The sequence below is a fragment of the Choloepus didactylus genome, chromosome 18 (assembly GCF_015220235.1).
Source record: "Choloepus didactylus isolate mChoDid1 chromosome 18, mChoDid1.pri, whole genome shotgun sequence".
In the NCBI taxonomy this organism is placed as follows: Eukaryota; Metazoa; Chordata; class Mammalia; order Pilosa; family Megalonychidae; genus Choloepus; species Choloepus didactylus.
In genome coordinates this window covers 9,992,445-10,016,090 of record NC_051324.1, presented here as the reverse complement: position 1 = coordinate 10,016,090, position 23,646 = coordinate 9,992,445, and the positions used below count along the sequence as shown (strand labels likewise).

Sequence of the window (23,646 nt, the reverse complement as noted above, 5' to 3'; positions counted from 1 at the left end):
AGCGAATACAAATATAGATTCCGACTTCCCCATTTTTACCAAAAGGTAGCACACCACGTGCACACATCTGAATCTAGTTTTGCTCCACAATATCCGGGAGCTTTCTCCATTATCAGCACATGCAGCACTTCCTTGGAATCTGAGTTTTCAGCAGCCTCCCAAGATAACGTTAATGGGCAGCCAGTTTGGGAACATCTGGCCGCCTCCTTCCTCCAAGCTCCTTCCTCTAGGCTGTGAGGATGGAGGGCTGGGGGCCCAGCAGGCAGGGGATCCCCAATAGGACGGGGCAAACCATGCCATCCAGAACTTACGGCAGGGCTGACACTTTAATATACATAAATAAATGAATCAGCCTCAATAGCCACACCAGCTGCCGGGATGAAGGCAGAGGGGGATGGAAGCTGGGGGAGAGAAAACGGTGCAGAAACTGCAGGCCCAGCCCAGAGGCAGCAGGAGAGAAGGAGCAGCGGGGAAGGGGGAAGGAGGAAGGGAGAGAGGAGCATGCCAGTCTACAGGTGAAGGCCCTTGTTCACTAGGGCAGAGGCTCTGGGTCTTTTTATATTGCTGCCGTTCCTGAAAAGACACCTGACAATGACCTTTACCGCCTAAACATGCTTCCGTGGGACACACCTAGGTTGATGACTGGGCCCTGGTTAAGGGAGACTGTGCCATTTGGAGAGGGAAGGGGTTGCCTTGGTCACCCATGTTCAGACAGGGGGGGTGTGTTCCATCCTGGCTCTGGACGAGTTTGGGGGGTATGAGGGTAGGGTAGCAGCATGCACAGAAACCAAACTTCCTATATACATTCTACATTCTATATCCTCCTCCTCCACCTACCTCCTTTTTAGTGTCCCGACTGGCTTGGCGAAGGTGGGTAGATGGGCAGGCCTAACCAGTGAGAGCTGAAGGAGCCCCAACGTGGGGGGCAGGGTCCCCAGGGAAGCTGCCCCAGAGGCTGAGATGGGAGCGGAGAGGCTTTGGTGGCCCCCCAAGAGGCCCTGCTGACCTTCTCACTGCCAATGCAGGCACAGAAGCTTGGGGTTCCTGGGGGTGGCTGTACTCTCCATAGGATCTCGAGTTGGGTGCAGCCCTGCCGGTCTCCCCACACCTCTTTGCACCTGGCAGGCCCTGGGCCTGCTTTGTTCCCGCCACTCAAGGGCCTGCTTTGGGGTTTCCATCGATCCCCTGGGCTTGCCTCCTTACCCCAAGGCTGCCCTTTCTCTGAAATCTCTCTCATACCTGCCCCCTTGGTTCTTTCCCCGTGGGTTCTCCCCATGGTTACACAGCCTGGGGCTGCTGCTGGCACGGGGGACGCCTTTGGCCTTTGACCAGAAGACAAACTGGGCCCTCTATTAAGTGGTCAATTGCCAGGACACACAGCTTGGTAGGAAGAGTAAGGGCTGGTTTCCATTCCCAACCCAGCCCTCAGCCCCCTCAGCTGGCACTTTTATGCTCTGCCCAAACTGCACGACAGTATGTGGTGGCCACAGAGTGTCCTCAGAGATCTCATCCCTTCCCTCCCGTCCCTCTGGAGACTTCCATGGGTCCCTACTTCCCCCAGGACAAAGCCCACTCTCCCCAGCCAGCTCATGAGGCCCTTCTCTGCCTTTCTTAGCCTTTCTACTGATATCCCCCTCCCCTCGGCCTCTTTCATGCCATACCATGTGGCCACAAAGTGACTTTGAATTCAGTCCCTGGCAGACCTCAGGCGTTTGGAACTCTATGATTTTTTTAATGCTATTTTTCTCTGGCTGGGATGTCTTTCTACCTCATCACCTCCCCCCTGGCATCTTTTGCCCCTCTTTTAAGACCTCAAAGGAGGTGATCCAGTCTAATTCATCTCTATAGACTCTAGCACATGGGTCTGATTTTAGTAGAGCTCAATAAATGTTACATGAATAAATCTAGCTTGTCAGGCCCAGCTCATGTGTGTTGGGCCAGAGGTGGGGTGCAGGAGAAGTTTGGGCAATGCCATTCTTTTACTTTCCTTTTTAAGCTCCTTTGGAATCCACAACAGAAGTCCTCCTTCAAAGTCATAATGGATTAAGAAACTTCAGCTGGGCTGAAGACAAGGAGAATGACTCCATCATTGGTTTAGAGCTGTACTTTAGCCATTGTCCATGAAAAAGTGTCTCATGGAGACAGGTTCTCCATGAGATGAGTATGGTAATGGGAGGAAAGATGGAATAGGGAAGAGAAAGGAATCACTGGGGAGAACCTCCTCTAGTGGCTTGGCTTCATAATTATTGCCCTAAGAACCATGTGTAAAATTATTTACTTAACTAAAAAAAAAAAAGTTGATTCACATTTTAAACTTAAATATCTATGCTATGATTTGCAATGGGTGGAGGTGGCCTAAGAGTGCAATGACTGGGGAACAGAATGGTGAACTGTGGTGTGTGCATACAATGGAATATTGAACAACCGGGAGAAGGAGTGAAGCTGTGAGACACGTAACGAGGTGAATGGATCCTGTAGGCAGAATTTTGAGTGAACTACACCAGAAACAAAGGCAAACACCATAATGCCTCACCAATGTGGACTAACTACAATGTGTAAACTCAGAATTGAACCTTAGAGCACAGCTTATCAGGGGAACGCTCATTGTAATGGTCCCTAGATTGTAAGCTCTTACAGCAGGCACATCTATTCCTGAATTGTAATGGCTATCTCCAAACTCTGAGATGCTTACCCCCTTGTGTATAACCTGATCAATCCCTGGAACTTTGGGTACCTGTGTGACACCTGAAACTCAGAGCTAGAACTCGGCAGATATGAATGTCAGTATTAGAACATATAGCAACTGTTAAAAAAAGCTGAAAAAGAATCCAGACTTCAACTAGAGATATGAATGAAGCGGATGTAGTTAGGACTAGGGCAAATCGGGCCAAAGGGTAGAGGACAATACTGACTGTGTTTTAAAACCTCACATTCCATGTGAGACAAAGGGAAGAGATGTTTAGTTGGTGCAAGATCTATATTTCCTAAACAATTTAACTCATACAGTTTGTCCAGATACCATAATTACATGGAACTTTCAATAGGAAGAGAGACCTGGTAGGTTTGCATAGGTTAGTGTGGAAAAGCAACACATCCCTAAGTAATTTGGGCAGAGAATAAAAATATATATGCAGGCCCCCCTGAGGAGCTGGGGAAAATGGAGAGGTGTTGGGCTTCCTCACCTGGATTGTTGCTGATGTTCTCACAAACATGGAGGACTGACGGTTTGGTATGCTGAGACCTCCATCTTGGGGTATGCCCTCGTGAGGCTTGTTGCTGCAAAGGAGAAGCTAAACCTACTTATAATTGTGCCTAAGAGTCTCCCCCAAGTACCTCTTTGTTGCTCAGATGTGACCCTCTCTCTCTCTAGCTAAGCCACCTTGGCAGGTGAACTCACTGCCCTTCTCCCTACGTGGGATCTGACACCCAGGGGTGTATATCTCCCTGGCAATGCAGGATATGACTCCTGGGGATGAACCTGGACCCAACATCGTGGGATTGGGGACATCTTCTTGACCAAAATGGGGATGAGAAATGAAATGAAATAAAGTGTCAATGGCTGAGAGATTCCAACTGGAGTCGAGAGGTCACTCTGGTGGGCATTCTTATGCACTGTATAGATAACCCTTTTTAGGTTTTAATGCATTGGAATAGCTAGAAATAAATACCTGAAACTATCAAACTCCAACCCAGTAACCTTGACTCTTGAAGACGATTGCATAACAATGTAGCTTACAAGGGGTGACAGTATGATTGTGAAAGACTTGTGGATTGCAGTCCTTTTATCCAGTGTATGGATGGATGAGTAGAAAATGGGGACAAAAAACTAAATGGAAAATAGGGTGGGGGGGGTGATTTGGTTGTTCTTTTCTGCTTTTATTTTTTATTCTTATTTTCACTTTTTCTGGCACAAGGAAAATGTTCAAAAAATAGATTGGGGTGATGAATGCATAACTATATGATGGAACTGTGAACAGTTGATTGTCCACTTTGGATGATTGTATGGTATGTGAATATATCTCAATAAAACTGAATTAAAAAAAATCTATGCTAGCCTCATCCTCAGCATCCAGATCTGTGAAATCACAGGTTTGATGCTCTGATTAGATTTTTAAAACACAGTAAAATTAATATATAACTCTTAAGTAAAAAAAGGTTCACTGGGTACCATGTAAAGTGGTCATGCATACAGATTTGGGGACACGCTGATTGGGATGAATGAATGAAGAACGGCGGCGTGCGGGGCAGACAGAGCAGAAAAGAGGCCAGGTTTCAATACTTGAGCTGAGAGTCCTGTGGATGGGATGCTACAGAATCCTGTTTTTCTAGAGACCAAACCAAAGAGAAAAGTAGAGTGGACTGGAGGGGGAAACCAGCGAGGAGGGCCAGAGCCCCAAGGGGGCGGGCTCCGGGAGGAGGCGGGGACTGGAAGGGCGTGGCCCCTGCTGAGCAGGGACGGCTTGAGTAATGCACGTTCCGCGCCGGTGCCAAGCCCTCGGCACACCGTGGGGCTGCATTCCTGCAATTCACCTCATCTGTGGGTTCTCCTGCGCTTGGATTCCCTGTCCCTGTGGTCAAATGCACGAACCTTTAGAAGGACCAGCTCCCGAGGCAGAGATAGTTTGGGATGGGTGGGGGAAGGGGAACTGAAGCACAGTGCAAATGCAAGGAGATTTGTTTTCAGGGACATGGTATGGGGGAGGGAAGCCCCCTCCCTGCTCCCTGACAGTGGAGGCAGCACAAATAAGAGAGACCCCTAGAAGTGAGCTGGGCACCTTTGATGGAGGATTTACTGAATCATAAAACCTCCCAGAACTTAAAACCTCCCTGACAGCTGAGTGTCCTCAATTCTTGAGACAAGTGAAGCCAGGATCAAGAATGAAAAAAATTCGTATATATTTTCTGACGTTAAAAATAGCATTACTGTTGGAAAAGAATGTGGGAAATTCATATAAGCACACACACACACAAGAAAAACAAGCTCTACACCACCTCCACAGATAATATCATTAATGCTCGTTCTCTCTGCTTGTATATACGGGGTTAAGTCAAAAAATAATTATATAGTATATGTTTAACCGTAACATATAATTATTTTTTAACATAAGTGGGATCACATTGTATAAATTCTTTTATAACCTGATTTATTTTTCAATTCTTATCTTGTGATCCCAATAAACATTGTTTTAAATCCTCATTTTTAATGGGTGTAGTCATTTCTGGAATTAATCTCCTATTGGTTGATATTTAGCTGTTTCCAGTTTTCCCTACTATTAAAAAATTCTGCACTAAGTGTATATACGACAAAATCTTATGTTATATCCTTAAAATAAATTATTAGAAACGGAGTGGATGGGTCAAAATATAATTTTAAGACTTTGGTAAATATTGTTAAATTCCCTTTCCAGCAGTATATGAAATTGCCTCGTGTCACCCCTGTCCACAATTGCTTCATGTCACCCCTATCCACCTTGCTAACACTGGGTATTATTATAACTTAATCTTTACCAAAAAAAAAAAAAATAAATAAAATCTGAAATTCTTCCACATCTGCCATCACTGTAAATATCCCAATCCAAGTCATCATCAGCAAATTGTTTGGAATGTTGCAATAGTCTTTTAAATTCCCTTCATGCTTCCACTCTTCTCCCCTCACCCTGCTCACATGATCTGTTTTCTATAGAACAATCAGAGTTATATTTTTAAAAATATAAATTAGTTGACTTCTGCTTCTGGTCATGACAAAGTGACTTGTATCAGACTAGCATTCCAGCACAGGATAGTGGTTTAAGGCATCACAGACAACACGGGCAACTTGGGATCCTTAAGTAACCAGGATCCTGGAGAAAAAGAAAACATTCTGAAGTAATGGGGATTTTCTCTGCTGTTTTTACACTAAAGGAATTTGCTGATTTGCTTGGGAGGCATTGAGGCCAAGCAGAAAATGGTGACTTAGAGATTTTGGCAGCATCATGAAGTTCAAAAATTCGAATCCCAGGGAAACAGAATTTAAGGAACCAAGATCTTGGGAAAAAGGGTACAACAGAGAATTAAGCCCCACATTCTAGGCAATTTTTCCCTCAAAGAATGTGCTGAATCATTAGCTGCATGGAGGTCAAAAACAAAGCAGAAAGCTACTATTAAGCTAAGCATAGGTTTTCACAATCTCAAGGTGTCAGGATTTGAAAATTGGAATTCAGGGCCTGACAGAAAGTAGGATCTGGTAAACACCTGAGGTCTCAGTAGGGACCCCTGAAGGTCTATGCTCTAGAGGTAAGGGCAATACAGAAATAGGACAGCCAACACCAAGCCTAAAACCCAGTCTGCACCATCTCTATTCCTGATTGGATCAAAATGATCCTCTTCTAGTCTAAATGCTCCAGAAGAGAAATTTACATATTTTCCTGGAAAAATAACATCAAAAGCTTCTACAGTTTCTACCCAGTATCCAACATTTAATAAAAAATAGCAGATATACCAGGAAACAAGACCAAATAAGTGAGAGAGAGAGAGAGAGAGAGAGAGAGAGAGAGAGAGAGAGAGAGAGAGAAAATAAAAGGCAATAGAAGCAGACCCAAAGGAGAACAAGATATTGGTATTATCCTATACGGCTTCTAAAATAACTATGATTAATGCATCCAAGAAAATAGATAACTAAAATCTATTTTTCAAAATAGATGGAGAATCAAATGGATATTCTAGCACTGAAATACAATTATTGAAATAAAAAATGCTATACATGGGTTTAACAGAAAATTAGATGCAATGGAAGAAGGATTAGTAAACTGGAAGATAGTTCATTAGAAAATATTCAGTTTGAAGCATGGAGTGGGAAAAAAATACAGAAAACAGCATAAGAACATATGGAACATGGTGCAAAATCTGAACACATTTATTAGGAGTCACTTAAGGAAAGAAGAGTGAGAGACTGGGTTAGAAACAGTAGTTGAAGAGTTATTGATTGAGAATTTTACAACATTAATGAAAAATATCAAACTACAGATTTGAGAATCTCTACATATCCCAAGCAAAATAAATACAAAAAAATCCACACCTTGGTACAATGTAGTAAAACTTCCGAAAACCAAAGACAAAGAGAATTCTTAAATTCAGCTGAGAAAAAAGACACAGTGCCTTCATGGGAACAATAATTATACTGACAGCTGACTTTCAACATAAATGGTGGACACTGGGATATGAAAGAAGTCATTTTTAAAGGGTTGAAAGGAAAAGCTATTAATCTAGAATTTTAAACAGATCAATAATAGTCTTCAAAAACAGAGGCAGAGCAAAGAGGCTTACAAATGAAAACAGAATTCTAAAAATGGAACATTGGCTTAATGTTAAATAATCAACCAATGCAATGTATCACATTAAGAGAATAAAGGAGACAAACCAGTCAATATCTCAATGGATGCAGAAAATGCATTTAATAAAATTTAAAATTTAATAAAATTTAAAACAACTAATAATAAAGAAAAAAACTTTTAAGCAGACTAGAAATAGAAGGGAACTTCCTTAATCTGGTAAAGGATATCTACAAAATTTATAGTAAATATTATATTTAACAGTGAAATATGGAAAGCTTTCCCTTGAGAATGAGAATAAGACAATGCCATCTGCCTATGCCACTAAACAATGTCCTAGAGGTCCTAGAAAATTCAGTAAAGCAAGAAAGGAATAAAAATTGTAAGGATTAAAAGGGAAGAATTAAAGCTGTCATTTTTTGCAGATTGGTGCACATAGAAAATCCAAAGGAATCCACAGGTAAACTAAAATTTTTAATAAGTGAATTTGGCAAGTTCACTGGATGCAAAGTCAGCATACAAAAATCAATTACTTTTCTATATAATAGCAACAATTTTAGAAAATAAAAATTTAAAATGATACCATTTATAATAGCATCAATAATACAAATATCTAGGAAGAAATTAAACAAAAGACCTTCATGAAGAAAATTATAAGACATTGCAGAGTGAAAGTAAAAAGGACCCAGATGAGTGGAGAGATATACTATAATCAGGGTTTAGAAGACTCAGTATTATAAAGATGTCAATTCTAACCTATTCAATCTATAGATTCAATGCAATCCCAAAGTCTCAATTGAAATTGACGACCCGATTCCAAAATTAATTTGAAAATGTAAAGGCCCAATTCTATTCTGAAGAACAAAGTTAGAGGATCTAACAACCGGAAATCATGATTTATTATAAAACTGCAGTAATTAAGAAAATGTTATATTTGTAAACAAATATTCCAGTCAAACATAATAGAAAGCTTATAAGCAAATCCGTATATTTTCATTCCCTTTATTGGTGACAAAAGTGTCACTGTGTCAATTGGATAGCATATGAGAAAAAGTGAACCTACGTGACATCATACATAAAAATCAATTCCATATGATATTTTGGGTTGTAGACCTTCATGCGAAAGGCAAAATGATAAAATTTTTAGAAGGAACATAAGGCAGTATATCTTAATTATCTTGGAATCTGCACAGTTTTCCTAAACAGCTCACTAAAATCATTAACCATAAAGGAAAAAAATGGATAAATTAGGCTTCATTAAAATTAAGAATGCCTGTTCATCAAAAGACACCATGATGAGAATGAAAGGCTAAGCCACAAAGAAGATGACAAAGAACTCTTTTCCATAATATAAAAAGAATTCCCACAAATCAATAAGAAATAGACAGTCCAGTAAAAAAAAGGGCAAAAGACTTGAACAGACACTGAAGGAAAGAAGGCTTCCAGATGGCTGAAAAGCATGTGAAAAAGTGATGAAATTGTTAGTCCTCAGAGAAATGCCAATTAAAATCACAGTAAAATACTGTGACACTAAAAATGACTAAAAATGTGGAGCACTTGGAGTTCTCATACATTGTGGGAATGTAAATTGGTGCAACCACTCTTGAAAACTATTTGGCAGTATCTTCTGAAGCTGAGCATATTCATTTCTGATGACCCGCATTCTACTGAAAAGGATATATCTAATAGGAATGTGTACATGTGTTCACCAAAGTTCATGTACAATGAAATTCATAGTGGACTATTCATAGTAGACAAAAACCGGAAACCACACAAATGCCCATGTTCGTATGAGGGAATACTATACAGCAGTGAGAAAAAACAAAGTGCAACTACACATAAGCACATGGATGAATTTCACAAACCGACTGTTGAATAAAAGAAATCAGAACAAAAGAGTACATAAAACAAGCAAATTTAATTTTTGATGTTAGTGATCAGATCCGTGGTCACTCTTGGGTGGGGAGGAGGGTTTAGTGATTGGAAGCGGGCATAAGGGGATGCTAGTCATTTCTGTCTCTTGTTCTGGGTACTGGTTACATGCGGGTGTTCATTTTGTGACAATGTATCAGGCTGAACACTGAATTTGTGCTCTTCCAAGTAAAGTTCTTTTTACTTAAAAAATTTTGCTTGAAATGTGTACACTAGATGATGTCATTCTTCTGCTTAAAACCTTTTGGTGACTTCCTATTAAACTTAGAGTCAAATTATTCCAGGTCCAAGATCTGCTTCTGCTCACCTCCTCTTTTTTTATACACATCAGTGGCTCAGGATTCCTTCCTCTCTAGTGACCCTCTGGATCCGTTTTCAGATCTTCATATGGCTGAATCCTCATCAGAGAGGCCTTCTGTGATCACAGATCTTAACGACTGAAATGGTCACCTTGTTTATTTCTTTCGTTGTGCTTATCACAGTCAAAATCATCTTATTTGTTTACTTGTTTATTCTCTCCAACTAGAATGTCAGCTCCGTGAGGGCTTGGCTGCTTTTTCAATGTGGTACCCCAAGCTCCTACAACAGTATTTGGCTCTGTTTATTGGTAAATAAATGAATAAATGAATGCCAAATGAAAAATAACAGCTTGTTATTGTTTTAGTTCAAAACGAACAATCGTTTGATTATAGGCAGGTGAGGGTGAAATTTCCTTATTGTCTTGGCTCTTCTTTTGCTGCAAATTTGCTTTTTTGTATCTTTTGCCCAGTTTCTTATTTGGATGCTTTCCTTGACTTATTGATTTTAGACAGACATCCATAGAGATAAATAGAAATATGCCCGTGTGAATGTTGCAAAACTTTTACTCCTTTATTGATGCCCTTCCCCTTAGTTAGAACACTGCACTGTGGGCTTGGTTTGTTTACTGACCACCAGCATCCGCGTGAGTGGGAGGACAAATACTCTGATGGTAGGAGAGCCACAAATGCCTAATGAATTGAGTAGAATTGAAAAGAGAGGTCAAGGGGCTATGCAAACATGGGGGCTGCATCTGGAGAGTAAGGAGTTATCTGAACCAGTGACAGAAATGGTGAATGTCGAAGGCCAAAGAAGGAGCAGAAATAAACCAGGCTGGAAAGGACCACAGGAAGCCCTAGAGAAGGCTCAGCCAGCCCCAGAGGGTTCTAAAAGGGCTGCCTGGAACCGAGAAGCATGATGCATACCTAATTGCGGCCAGCAGGGGGCGCTCTAAAGACATCCCAAGACCTTTTCTGAGCACCTAGAGAAGTGGAAACAGGGAGGCTTGAGGAGCATCCGGGCCCTAACTTTTTGGCTCTGTGTTTCCTTCAGAGACAGAATCCCCAAGACTAAGAGCCTCATGGTGTTTTGAATACTTGCTCTGCCTGTGGGTGCCTCTATAGCACCACCACTTCAATTCAGTTTAGAGCAGTGTGATCTCAAACGTTGATTGGAAAACCAGTCATCTGGGGATCTTGTGAAAATGCAGATTCCGGTTCAGTAGGATTGGGGTGGGGCCTGAGGTTCTGTGTTTCTAACAAGCTTCCTGGCGATGGCTTACGTTCAGCATTCTAACATTTAGAACAGGCTGCTTGTGTAAGCTTCTGCGTTCTGAGCAATGTGGGAGGTGGCCCAGAAGCAAAGCCAGGCTCTGCCCTCGAACAGTTTACTGCTTCCCAGACTAAACAAAACCTCACCGAACTGTTGGCAATGCAAGTTAGCGTGTAAGTCCACTGACTGCCTGACCTCGGGCCAATTGCATAACCTATTTGGGTCTCGGTTTCCTCATCAGTAAAATGGGGATAGTGAGACCTCACAGAGTTATTTGAGGATTTGTAAAACACTTAGCACAGTACCTGGCACACAGTAAGTTTCGGTAAGGAGTATGCTAAGAAAAATAGGCAGCTCTGGTGGGATGGTGATTGGGAAGGAATAAAAGGGTGGGGGCAATCCTTAAGAAGATGCTGTCTCAGCTCTCAGGTTTTCCATCATCTGAGAAGAAGGGGGTCATGGAGATGAGGACGGGGGCCAAGAGAAGGGCCTGCCTCTTCATAGCAAACCTCAAAGCTGCTTTTGAGGGGGATTTAAGGAGGCTTCCTTCTGGAAATGGGTGGGGTGGGTAGGATCAGGGCTGCCAGGCAAATCCAGCTGCAGCTTTCACCCCCTATTTCATATCCTTGGGGGTATTCAGGGATTTTGAGAGGCACTGAGAGGAGCCAAAAGCCGCCCTGGCCCTGCCCTCATGCCAGGCTTTGCCACAGCCTGCAAAACTTCTGCCCCACCACAATGAGTCCTCTGCCCAGGTTCCTGAGTGAACCTACGTACTTTAAATGGGCACGATGTTTCCATCACATCTCTGAAGTCTGTGAATATTTATGGACTAACTTCCAGGGCTCTGCTGGGTGTTCCTGGGAATTCAGAGACAAATCTTTGTGGCTCTTACGCTCACAGAGCACATTATACCAGGAAAGTACTTATCAGCGAAAGACTCAGCAGCAGGTCTTTGCGATAGTGCTTCCTCCTTGCGAGGCCAATGGACAGATGAAATCTTCAGCCACTGTGGAGACAGGAGGTGTTCAGGGTGATCCTTCAGGCCAGGATGGTCCGATCTGATAAAGAGCCGGGTCAGCTTTGGAAAGGCAGAAAGGAGGAAGGACAACCATTAGCAGCTCAAAGGGACAATACGGGGCTTGGGCCAAGCCAATTACATGATCTCATTTAAACTCATCAACAACGCTATGAGGTCAGCACTGGTTATCTCCGTTTTATAGACGGGAGAATGAGACTCAGGGACTAAAAGCAACTTGCTCAACCTCTCGCCGCCGGAAGTGGCAGGTGGAGTCCGTCTGACTTTAAGTCCAATGCTCTTTTGCACCACCTTATGTGTAATGCCACAGCCTGTGCTGGTCTCCCTGGGGGATAAACACAATATTGACAGCCACTCATCTCATATCCTTAATAAGTGATAGTCTTCTTCTTTCCCTCCAAACACAGGGACAGAGGTAGGAAAGCAGGGGCAGGATGCAGAATATTTGTTTGGAAGACCAGTGGGTTACCTTCCTGTAGTGGAAATGCGGAAACTTCAAGGCTAGCTGAGGAGTTAGGACTTGATTTTCTTTTTTCCCTCCCAAACCCTGAGGTCTTGCTCAACTCCAGCTGAGCAAAGAGGCTGGAGGGTTTGCCTCACTTCTTAGCCACGGCAGGCCCTAACCCACTTCCTGTCCTTGTGCCTCTCTTGTCAGGTGGCGATTCTCACTCTTCCTGTTGACTTCTTTGTTTCAGTGGGTTCAGCGTGGGTCCCCGTGTGCTGCTGGTGATCTGATCAGCTGACGTCGGAGTTGCAGGAGCAGGTACGCTGGGTCAGTGGTCAGGGATGTTGGGTATAATGCTAAAGGGGTGACATTGGTGGCTTCCTGAAACCAAATATCTGCCCACATTCCTCTAAGATTCTGATCACCTTGATTTGGTTTTCTATTTGCTGATTGCCCAGGTAGCATTTTTCTGGGTTGCAGAGGCAGTTACTTGGGTTCAAACAGGCTTACCTGGTGCTGACTGAGACACAGTCAGTGTGAGGCATTGAAATTGCGCTGGACTGACCAAATTAGGAGCTTGCGATTAGGTCCTGGCTCCTTTTCTCATTTTCTTATGGGCAAGTCGTGTCTCCTCTGAACTTGTTTTCTCCTCTACAAATGGCAAAATGTCTCTATTTTATGGGATATTTGTGATACTTATGCAGGATAAGGATTGTGATAATGCTTTGTAAACTGTATGATTGTATTCTTCAGAGCTGGGGGTTACTTTTATTTCATTTTCTAAATGGAACTAGACATTTTTCCTGATGTATAATAGTCGGTAAAAATCAAAACAGTACAGAGAAAGCGAAAGTCTTCATATAATTCCATCTTCAGAGAAAACTACTATTAACACTTTGGTATATAGACTTCTAGACTTTTAAAATAATTTTTTTTTAATGTCAAACTCTACTTACTGTCCTGTAATCCTTTTTTACTTAATGATATCTCTTGAGTGTCGTCTCATGCTAATTCATAAATATCTACCTTGTCCTTCTGAACAGCTGCATAGTATTCCATTATGTGGACGTACCATAATTTATTTGATTAAGCCAGCCTCATATTGATGGATGTTTTGGTTGTTCCCAATTTATTGCTATAGTAATAAACAATGTTGCAGTGAACATTATTGAACATACATCTTTCATACTACTAATATTTGCTTAAGATAAAGTCTTAGGAATTGAAATGCTGGGTGAAAGGTTATAGTTTTAGTTTCCTTGACTACTCAAGCAAATACAAGGCAATGGACCGGCTTAAACAATGGAAATTTAATGGCTCATGGTTTTTGAGGCCAGGAAAAAGTACAAATCAAGACATCATCAGGGTGATGCTTTCTCCCCATAGACTGTGGCATTCCCAGGCTGGCTGCTCGTGATGCTTGGTTCTCGGCTCCTCTGCCACATGGCAATGCACATGGTGGCTTCTCCTGACCTTTCCATTCTCTCCCAGGTTCTGTTAAATTTCGGCTTCTTGCTTCCCATGGCTTTCTCTCTGTCTGATTGAATTTCATTCTGCTTATAAAGGACTCCAGTAATAGGATTAAGACCCTTCCTGACTGAGGTGGGCAGCACCTTAACTGAAGTAACGTCATCAAAAGGTCCTACTACAATGAGTTCATATCCACAGGAATGGATTAGATTTAAGAACATGTTTTTCTGGGGTACATACAGCTCTAAACCACCACACATGTATTTGCAATTTTGATTCATTTTCAGATTCCCCTAAGAAATGTCATACCATTTTATTTATTTTAAATTTACTTTCTATTTTTATTAAAGCAGCACAAGGCTCATAATGAAAAATAGCAATTTCCTGTGCTACTTCCCTTACTTCCAGTTGTCCCTACCAGAAACAAATACTTTCCATTCTTTTAGTTGTTTCTATTTCCAAAGTACGTATGTGGCTATTTCCTTATTTTTCTATTTCACTCATTATCTATTAAAGATAAGACTATGGCACACTTAGATCACCCTCCCCCAAATATTGCTTCTCCACTCTCCTAACTGGTTATATCACAAATTTCAGTTAAACCTATATTCATGTTACCATTGTTATGATTATGTAAGTATTTTTTTCTGAACTATTGTGTATACTTTCTTAGCCAACTTTTTGTTTTCCCTGGAGTGGATAATTGCTTCAGTTTTCCATTTGCTTAGTTTTTATACACATATCACTGTCTCCCTCCAAGTTTTAAAAGTAATGTTCCATGGTCCTCAAGCTTTGTTGAGGAGTCTCAGGCCATTCTGATTCCTGATACTTTGTATGTGACCAGTTCTTATCTCTATGGACCTTTTTAGGATTTTCTCTTCATCTCTGGGACTCTGAAATTTCACAAGAATGTGCTTTGTGTGAGTGTTTCTTCATTTTGTTCTATGCACTTGGGAGACCCTTTCAATTTGGAGACTCATTCAATTCTGGGAAAATTTCTTCAGCTGTTATTTTAAAAATACTTTTTCCCTCTATTTTCTCTGTTCTTTCTGGAACTTCTATCATTTGGGTGCTGGACTTTTGGTTTTATCCTCTCATTTTTTTACTTTTAATCTCCTATTTGGGAAATCTGTCTTTTGTTCTCCTTTTTGGGAGATTTTCTCACTTTTATGGTCATATCCTTCAACTGAATACTTTTATTTCAACCCTCATTTACAAAAAATAAAATAGGTCATTCTTGTTTCTTTTTTGTATTCCCTGTTCTTGTTTCATGGATGTAGTTTTAAAAAATTTCTCCAAAGAGTTTTATTAAAGCTTTTTTTCCCAGCTTACTTCTGCTTCCTGTATTGTATCTATTGCTTCTGTTTTCCTTTTGTGTTGTTTTGTTGTAGGAGGCTTCCTTTAATATATGGTAATTTCTTATTGAATGACTTCTTTTTAAGAACAAGGAACTAGAAGTAAATTGGAGGCTCTGTTGGGCCTTTCTGTAGGGTGATCAAGTGGAGGAGCAGGCAATGTGATTGGGAGACCCCTCTGGAGCCGGTTGGGTTCTGTAGAGAAGGACTCTCCAATCTCCTGCCTGGGGGGTACAAGTCAGGCTGCCAGCATTCTGGTAGACCATCAGGGGAAGGGCGCTGGGGTCTCATCATTCAATATATAGCCTTTCACCTGTTTCCCCTTCTCCCCTTCCTGCTCTTTATAATGCAATGCTTAATTCTGCCCTCTGTTATGCCCAGCAGCCCCAAGTTTGGAGCTTCTCCAGAAAATACAACTCCTGTCTTCTGTTGGGGTAGGAGAGAAGTCATTGCTTTGGCTTGCCAGTCGTCTTGGCTGTGAAGCGCCTGTCTGCTTCGTAAACACACTGTACTTTCAATTCATCTTCCTGTTTCTAGCTCCACCCCCTGCCCCACCTTCTGACGTGGCTGGCACCTCGAATTCCTGAGCTTTTCTGGGGTTCAGAGGCATGACACTGCTTTGGATTGGCACTTTGTTTTCGGCTGTCTCTGAGCCACTGCATCAGTAATCTCTCACCAGTCTACTTTCCACCTTCCAAGATTCTGTTAACATTGCTTGTCTATTATTGTCTCCTCTCCCAAACTCTGTCCTTTTAGTCTTTTAAAAATTCTTTTCCTGTCTTTTTAGTGCAGTTTCAGGAGGAAGTGAAGATTCATCACGTTAACTGAGATGGTTGTAGTATTTTCCACTCCTACCAGCATTGCAAGAGAGGGTCTGCTTCACACTTTCACCAGCAACAGGCATTGTCATTTGTTTTAAACTTTGTTACTCTGATAAGCAAAAGAGAAGTCTCGCTGTAATTTTAGTTTACATTTCTTTAGTTATTAATGATATGGTTTAGGTTTTTCTTACATGTTTCCTGGCCATTTGTTTTACTTACATGAACTGCTCCTCCCATTCTTCTACTGGGGTAGGGACAATTATTAAATTATTAATGTATGGCCAGCTCTTTAAAGAGGTTTATGGTTGATCCCTCATTTACTTGTATATGCAGTTTCAGAACATGGGCTTCAGAAATTAGCACTTCTTAATGACTACACCAAAACTTTTTGAGGCGTTTCCTTACTTGGATCACAAAAGTAATCTGGGTTCACTGTAGAAAAGTTGCAAAATAGCAGTAAACACAAATAAGAAAATACAAATCATCCATAGACGGCCACTATTTATAAATATATACTTCCAGTTGTTTATTTTTTGTGTGTGTATATATTTACAAAAATGAAAATAGAATCATTTTATTTTGTATTCATGCTTTCAACTTACTAACTCAAAACTTTAATCTCATATCATTATATTCTATTCTATGGCCTCTTCTTTAGTGGCTGGCTGGTATTCCATTGTGTGGATATAATGCAACTTATTTAGCCAATATCCTATGGCAGACATTTAGTTTCTCACTGGATTAAAATTTTCATTAACAAATTCTTTTCATCATGACCCCATCTAACCTATTCCCACAGTGTATCTGCTTAACAATCCTTTTCTCTGGGGGAACTTTAATCCTTTTCTGGTTAAATTATTACTAATTCCAAATTGATGAGTACAGACTTATGGGAGGTTTTCTAGCACTTCCTGTGTGTTTGTTTTCCTGCGTCAGAAAGAGAAATCGAGAAGGGTTAGTCTGGGATGCTCATTAGATTCTTCTGCCACTTTCCATTAGAGTGGAAATGATGAGGAGCAAAACACCAGGAAGGAGGGAGTGACATCTGGAATGATGAGAAAACAGAAGCAGATCAGGTAGGCATCTGAAAAAATCATCCAAGAAATAATACCTTAGAAGAGGGAAAATAAGACAAGAGAGTTGAAGATCTGAATTCTGTTCCTGAGTCTGCCAATAACCACGTCTTTGGGTAGGTGGCTCAATCTCTCTGGCTTCTGAAAATCTAAAAAACCAGATGGAATTTGAAGTCCTCTTGTTATCTCCAAAGTGCCATGCCTACCAACTTTGTCACACTAGCTGTGTAGTCCCAGACGAGTTGTTTAAACTCCCTGAGACTTGGTGTCTTCATCTGTAAAGTGGAAACACTAATAGTTATGTCATAGGGTTGTTGTGAATGAATGCTTGTAAAGCACTTGTCACAGAGCTGTCCCATGCTAAGTATCCAATAAATGATAGCTATTTTTATTGCATGAGGCCTGTTAATGTAAGAAGAGGACAATTACCTCATCCCACACTCTGTGTATGGAAAGGAACACTGTCTTCTTAAAAGTGGTTTCAAAGTCCAGTCTACAGCTGGGATGATGCCAAGGCTCAGCACAAAGTCACCATTGGCCATTGACTACCTTTTCAGCTCGTTCTCTCCCAGGGCCTGGACTCTGGCCAGGAGCAGATCAAGTGAACAGGCAATTGTTTAACCCAGATAAGTCACATGTGTGGATGTTGGTCAGTGGGGGAAGGAATAGGAAACCCCACTTTCCAAATATAAAATATCCATGAATGCAACAAAAGGGGAACTGAGCCCTAGATGATATGAATCACCAATGTAGGAATGCTATTAAGAAAAAACTGACGTACTTTCAAGTTGTGATTAATGAGCACCGTGTAAGGAAGGAGAAGTTGTGGGCGTAGCTGAAGTTTTGCTCTTAGCTGGTGTGTGTTCCTGGACAAATCACTTTTCTGTGTAAAATGAGGAGGCTGAATTCTAGTTTTGCTCCCCAAGGATGGTGTATGTACTACTGGTGACACACAAAGTGGTGTAAGGTGGTACAGAGACAAAACGTGAAATTTTAATAGTAATGTTTTTTATTTTATGGACTATCAGGAAACATGACCAACAATCAACTCCATGATTTCACAGATATTCTTGCTTAGGATGAGGCTAAAATAGGACTCATCAACAGTGAGTCAATTCAAATAAAGATTCAAAGGTGAAATGTAGAAATACCAAACATGAGAAAGTGGTAAAATTGGAGTACTGGCTCTGAGAAACAGAATAATAGTCCCCCAAAGATGTCCACGTCCCAATCTCCACAACCCATGAACATGTTACTTTATATGGCAAAAGGAACTTTGTAGACATGATCAAGCGAAGGATCTCGAGATGGGGAGAATATCCTGCTGTAATCACTGGGTCCTTATAAGAGGGAAGTGGGAGGGTCACAAACACAGAAGGCTATGTGACAACAGAAGTTGAGGGACAGAGAGAGAGATTGGAAGATGCCACTCTGCTCGCTTTGAAGTTGGAAGAAGGGGCCATGAGCCAAGAAATGCAGGTGGCATCTAGAAGCTGAAAGAGGCAAGGAACGGATTCTCCCCTGGAATCTCCAATGAATAGTCCTGCCGACATCCCGATTTTAGCCCCATAAGACTCATTTCGGACTTCTGACCTTTAGAACTATAGGAGAATAAATGTGTGTTGTCTTAAGCCACTGAGATTGGGATAATTTGTTGAAGCAGCGATAGGAAATGAATACACTGGACCTTAGATGCCCTTGAAGGTGGTTCAGTGTGCAGGTTTGGCAGTTCTCCAAGGCACAGTCAAGGAACTTGGGTATGAATAAGACTGTCCCTGGTCACCTCCCCACCAGGAGGGAGCTGACCCTGCCATCATATCTGACCAAGGAGAGGCAGGGCTCTGAGCCCCACCTGGAGGACACTTGGCACCTAGATGACAGGCGGGTCCTGACTCGTGGGAACGGCCGACAGCCTCACCTGGTTCAACCTGATCATTTTACTGGTGAAGAAACTGAGGTTCAGAGAGGGGAAGTAACTTGTGCAAATCACCTGTGACAGGCTGAGAAGAGTCAACACCTGAATTCCTAAGGCGGTGGGAGGCAATGGCACCAGGCAGAGGCGTGACTGGGTTCTCACATCAGGGTGGGGCACCCTGAGAAGGGGTGGGGCCTGGAGGCTTGGTTGGACGTAGGAGATGTATAATGCCTCGCTTTGATCACCTGCTCTGTGTGTCTTGGCCTCTTGCTTTTGGCCTGCTTCCTCTAATAACTTTTTATCAGAGTTGTGATAACCATCCTGATAACACATAACCTTTAGAAAATTGTTGAAACAGCCACACAGGTAGAGAACGGGTTTCCCTGCTCCCACTTCCTCTCTTGCCTGCCACCAGCATGTAAGTTAATTTCTTCTCTCCTGTCTTGTCTGCTTTTTTTAAAGGCATAGTTATCCTTACTTTCTTTTCCTAGAAGAGACACATCTGCTGTGATTATCGTGCAACCTGAGATGCTATGTTTCTGCACTGCAGAAATGTCGGTCAATGGGGGAAGGAATAGGAGAACTATATTTGGGGTTTCCAAATATAAAATATCCATGAGTGCAACAAAATTTGGATTTATGAATCCAAACCAGCCTCTGTGGAATGGACCTTCCTGGATAAAGCTGAATCTCCTAATTTTGAGCAGAAAATGTTTTCCATGTAAGGGTTACAAGACCCCCTTGTTATAGTTTTCAAAGTGAACGTGAAGACTAGTGCTGTGTGATACAGGAATCGACCAAAACTGGTGTGACATCTCTGAGGTCCTGTGGCCTGTCATGTCACCACATTAGGTTGTGATTTAAATGGTTGGGGCGTTGCTCCCTTTTTATTTAGACAACTGCCACGAGACAAGCAACCCCAGAGAAGCAATCCTTACAGTCCAGATCAGCAATGGTTGAATTCCCAGGTAACGCTGCCATTCAAAGACCCAACATCATGTTGACGAGATTGTAGGGTGGAAACTTTACATCTGTGGAACCAGCATATGTGTTTACAGCAGGGAATTGTATATAGCATCTGAGGGGTCTAATGAGGGAGCTGTAGCAAAAGGAATTCATTCTTACGATTTGTGCCATGGGATCGGGAAGCTTGCGTTGAACCTTACTGACCCCAGGGTGTCCATGTCCTCCTGTATCTACCAAAGGGATGTGGCCAAAGGCTGTATTTTCAAAAGTTCCTAAAGCCACAGGCTTAGGAAATAGTGTATATAATTTGCAAAGAATTTCAAGGAAATTATCTTGCTTTGTTTCGTTTGGAGGGCTTCTTCTTATTGTTTTTAAGAAAACTTTTTTCCTAATGATACATTTAAAATATTTCTGGCAAAAAAAATTAGGAAAAAAAAAAGGAAGAACAAATGAAAGCACGAGAGAGAGAGAGACAGAGAGAGAGAGAGAGAGAGAGAGAGAGGGAATTATCTGTGATTGCACTTCTCAGAGATGACAACTGTTCACATTTTGGTGTCTTTCTCTATGTTCCTTGGTAACATTCATGTGCTATTAAATATTTGTGTGGCATCGTATAATTCCACTTAGCTGATCCTCTCATTTAGGTTGTTTCCAAATTTTTCTAAACAGTACTTTGATGAACATCCTTATGGATAAATCTTTGCACGCATCCTTAACACGTTACCATAGCTAAGTAGAATCGGAGCTGCTGGATCAAAGGGGCTGCACATATTTTAGGTTTTTGACACATGTCGCTAAATTGCCTACCAAGAAAAACTCACACCAAGTGACACTCTTCTCACACTGTACATGAGAGGGCTGGTTTCTCTGTTCTCTTGCCTTTACTTTGTAGTCTACTGTCTTAAAGTCTCATAAATTTGCTGGATGAAACACGGCATCTCTTCTTTGTTGTCCCACTTTGAATGTTTTTGATTAGGAGCAAGGTGGAATATGATTCATATGTTTATTAATTGCCTGTATTTTAAATTTTTGTCCATTGCTTCTTATGGCTCATTTTTTTTTTATGGGGGAGTTCTTTATTAGAGTTCTAATCTATCAAAATGCTTAATGAAAGAAAGAAAAAGGGGAAAAAAGGAGCAGCAGAAGAGAGTAATGAGAATGATTCAGAGTTAAAAACAGTCATTGAATTTTTTTTTTATTTATTCAACAAACATTAAATACTTACTACCTGCCAGGGCTAGAGATTAAGTTATGAACTGCACTGAATGCCTCCCTAAATGTAAAATATTGAAAAGTTCTGGCTAATTTTTTTTCCTCCCAGTGCTCAAAACTGCCTAAAATTAAAATGTGTTTCTTTGTGTATTTTGTTTCCCTTCTTTTCTGTAAGCAAAAGGAAGGAAGGGACTTAGTTTTTTAATTTTTTTAAAATGCTCTATCCCTGGAGCCTAGAATAGTGCCAGACACTCCATAAATATTTGTTGAGTGGCTGAATACATTATCTTTTAGTCCTGGTTACTTTGATTCATTGGTTTATCTGGTAATGGGAACTGGGCTGAAATTGCCTGATAAAATCAGCTCAGCTTGATAAGAAATTCTCCATTTCTTCTAAGGCCTGTCATTTCATTAGTCCGGTTTGGGAGTAGCTAAAACCAGTGCTGCCTCGTCTGCATAAAGGTATGTGAGCAGATATTGTTTTTCTCCAGGTGCTGTCATACTGTTTATGTAACTGTGATACTAACAGCCCTGGGGTTGCTAGGAGTTAACCAAATTAGCAATTTCTGTGAAGGCAATTGTCACTCGGGGGTGTGGGCAGTGACTGTCAAGAGGCCCGGGATGGAATCCACAGCTGACAGTGAAGATCAAAGCTTGGGAGAGCAGAGACTTCGAAGCCAGGAAGACCACGAGGCTGCAGAGTGTTCCAGAACCGGAAGTAGTTCAGGTAGGCTGGTGGGAAAGCAATTAGGACAAGCTCCAAGAGATTCCATCATGTTCCATCAGTAGTGGGAAAATAGACTGCAGGACTTCAGGTTCCCCCGTGCGGATAAGGGTGAGGGCTCTTTCTTTCCATGTCCAAGCCTAGTTGTGCTCCAACCTAAGTTGCCCATATTTTCCTCACCTCCAGGAGCCATCTTTCAGCAAGCTACACCTGGGGGCCTGCTCAGGATGAAAGCACCTGGCCAGTGCTCCTGAGGCCGGGAGTGGGCGTCATTCTCAGACAGGTGCAATGGAAAGGGAATGAATGGGAAGGAGGCTTGGAGCCTAAAATCCCTCATAGCGATTTCATCTCCACCCAGTTCCAGCTGTTCTATTGACTGACAGCCAACTGGAGTTTGAAATTTAGGGGGAAAATTCTGATGGGGCAGCCAAGTTTGGGATTCTTGGTGACGTGGCTGAGAGTGCCATTTGCTCAAGAAGCTGCCGAGGGTGCGATAAAGATAACAGATGGAGGTTTGTTTTCTCTTGGAGGTGGTGCACGGGCAGTCCAGGCCACGGTGTCTGGGCCACAGGTCAGAGGCCAAACGGAAGTGGGCATTTTTGAGTCAAACATGAACTGGCTCCCATTCCTTATCTTGGAAGGGGAAATGTATTGTCCATTTGAAGTCTTTGGCATTCTGTAGCCCACCAACAAATCATCCATTCAACAAATATTTATGGAGTGCCTACTGTTTGCCTGGACTACGATAGAAAGTAGGATAAACCCTCTCTATTTAAGGCATCTGTGTGTATTTTTATGTTCTTATTTAATTCCACATCTCTGTTGTGTTTTATATAGAAGACTTGTCTTTTAAAGGCCTTGATCTTATTTTCACTCAGGGAGCAGCCTCCACTACACTTTAGTCTCTTACCATGTTATTATTATTTTCTAAATCTTAGTCAAGATTTATTTCAATGCCTGGAAATATTCAGACTAATCAAAATGGTACTACTGTACTTTCTTAAAATACATAAATACTTCATATAAAACTTTTGAAAATGTTGTTACTCTCAGATTTTCAAAAGCAATGGCTATTTAAAAAACACAAGGCAACAATAAAATATCAAAGAACTTTCATATACTTATGAGGACATAATTAGCAGCAAAATAGTCAAACAAAATAAACACAGATGTGTTTTTATATTTTGCATGTTTAACTCTGCTTCATAAAAGTGGAGATACTTGAGGCATCTTTTGTTCAAATATTTTATTTCTGAAGTTAAATTACATTTTCTAAATATTTTTATAAAGAAATGAAAAATGCCACTAATTGCTGTTTGCCACAGAGTCAGACACCATAAAGTAAAATATAACCAAGTGAATTTATCCAAGTTTCTCCCTAATCGAATGTTACTTTTAGATGTTTTTCTATATACTTTATTCTAATTCATTTATACAGATTAGGAAAAACTGATTTATAATGAGTTTTTCATCTTTAAAATTGCATTCTGTATACTGCCCCTCCTTTCCAGCAAATTCAGCGCTAAAGTGAACAGTGATGCAATGTACTATTTCAGAGGCCATGGTTATTTTTATTTGCACTTATCATGACCTGACAAAATAAATGCATTTACTTATTGTCTGCCTTTCCATCAATGGAATGTTTTTTATGGGCCTAGAATGGTGCCAAGCACAGAACAGGCACTAAACTTACAGTTGTTGAATAAACAACTTTCCTCTCTCTATAAAACCACTTCTCACTTATGTCAAGGTTCAAGTGTATATTTTTTAAAATGAAAAAATAACTATTCTTACTATCTTTTATTACAAAAGCAAAAGATG

The 23,646-nt window shown here is 41.3% G+C and overlaps 1 protein-coding gene across 1 annotated transcript in view; it reads left to right on the top strand.

The window, feature by feature from the left end:
• Positions 1-12,497: 12,497 nt before the first annotated feature.
• Positions 12,498-23,646, top strand: part of NDEL1 (nudE neurodevelopment protein 1 like 1) — a 91,593-nt gene continuing 80,444 nt past the window's right edge. Inside the window, exon 1 of the mRNA XM_037808401.1 lies at positions 12,498-12,607. The gene's annotated coding sequence lies outside the window, so the exon portion shown is untranslated. The remainder of the gene's footprint in view (positions 12,608-23,646) is intronic.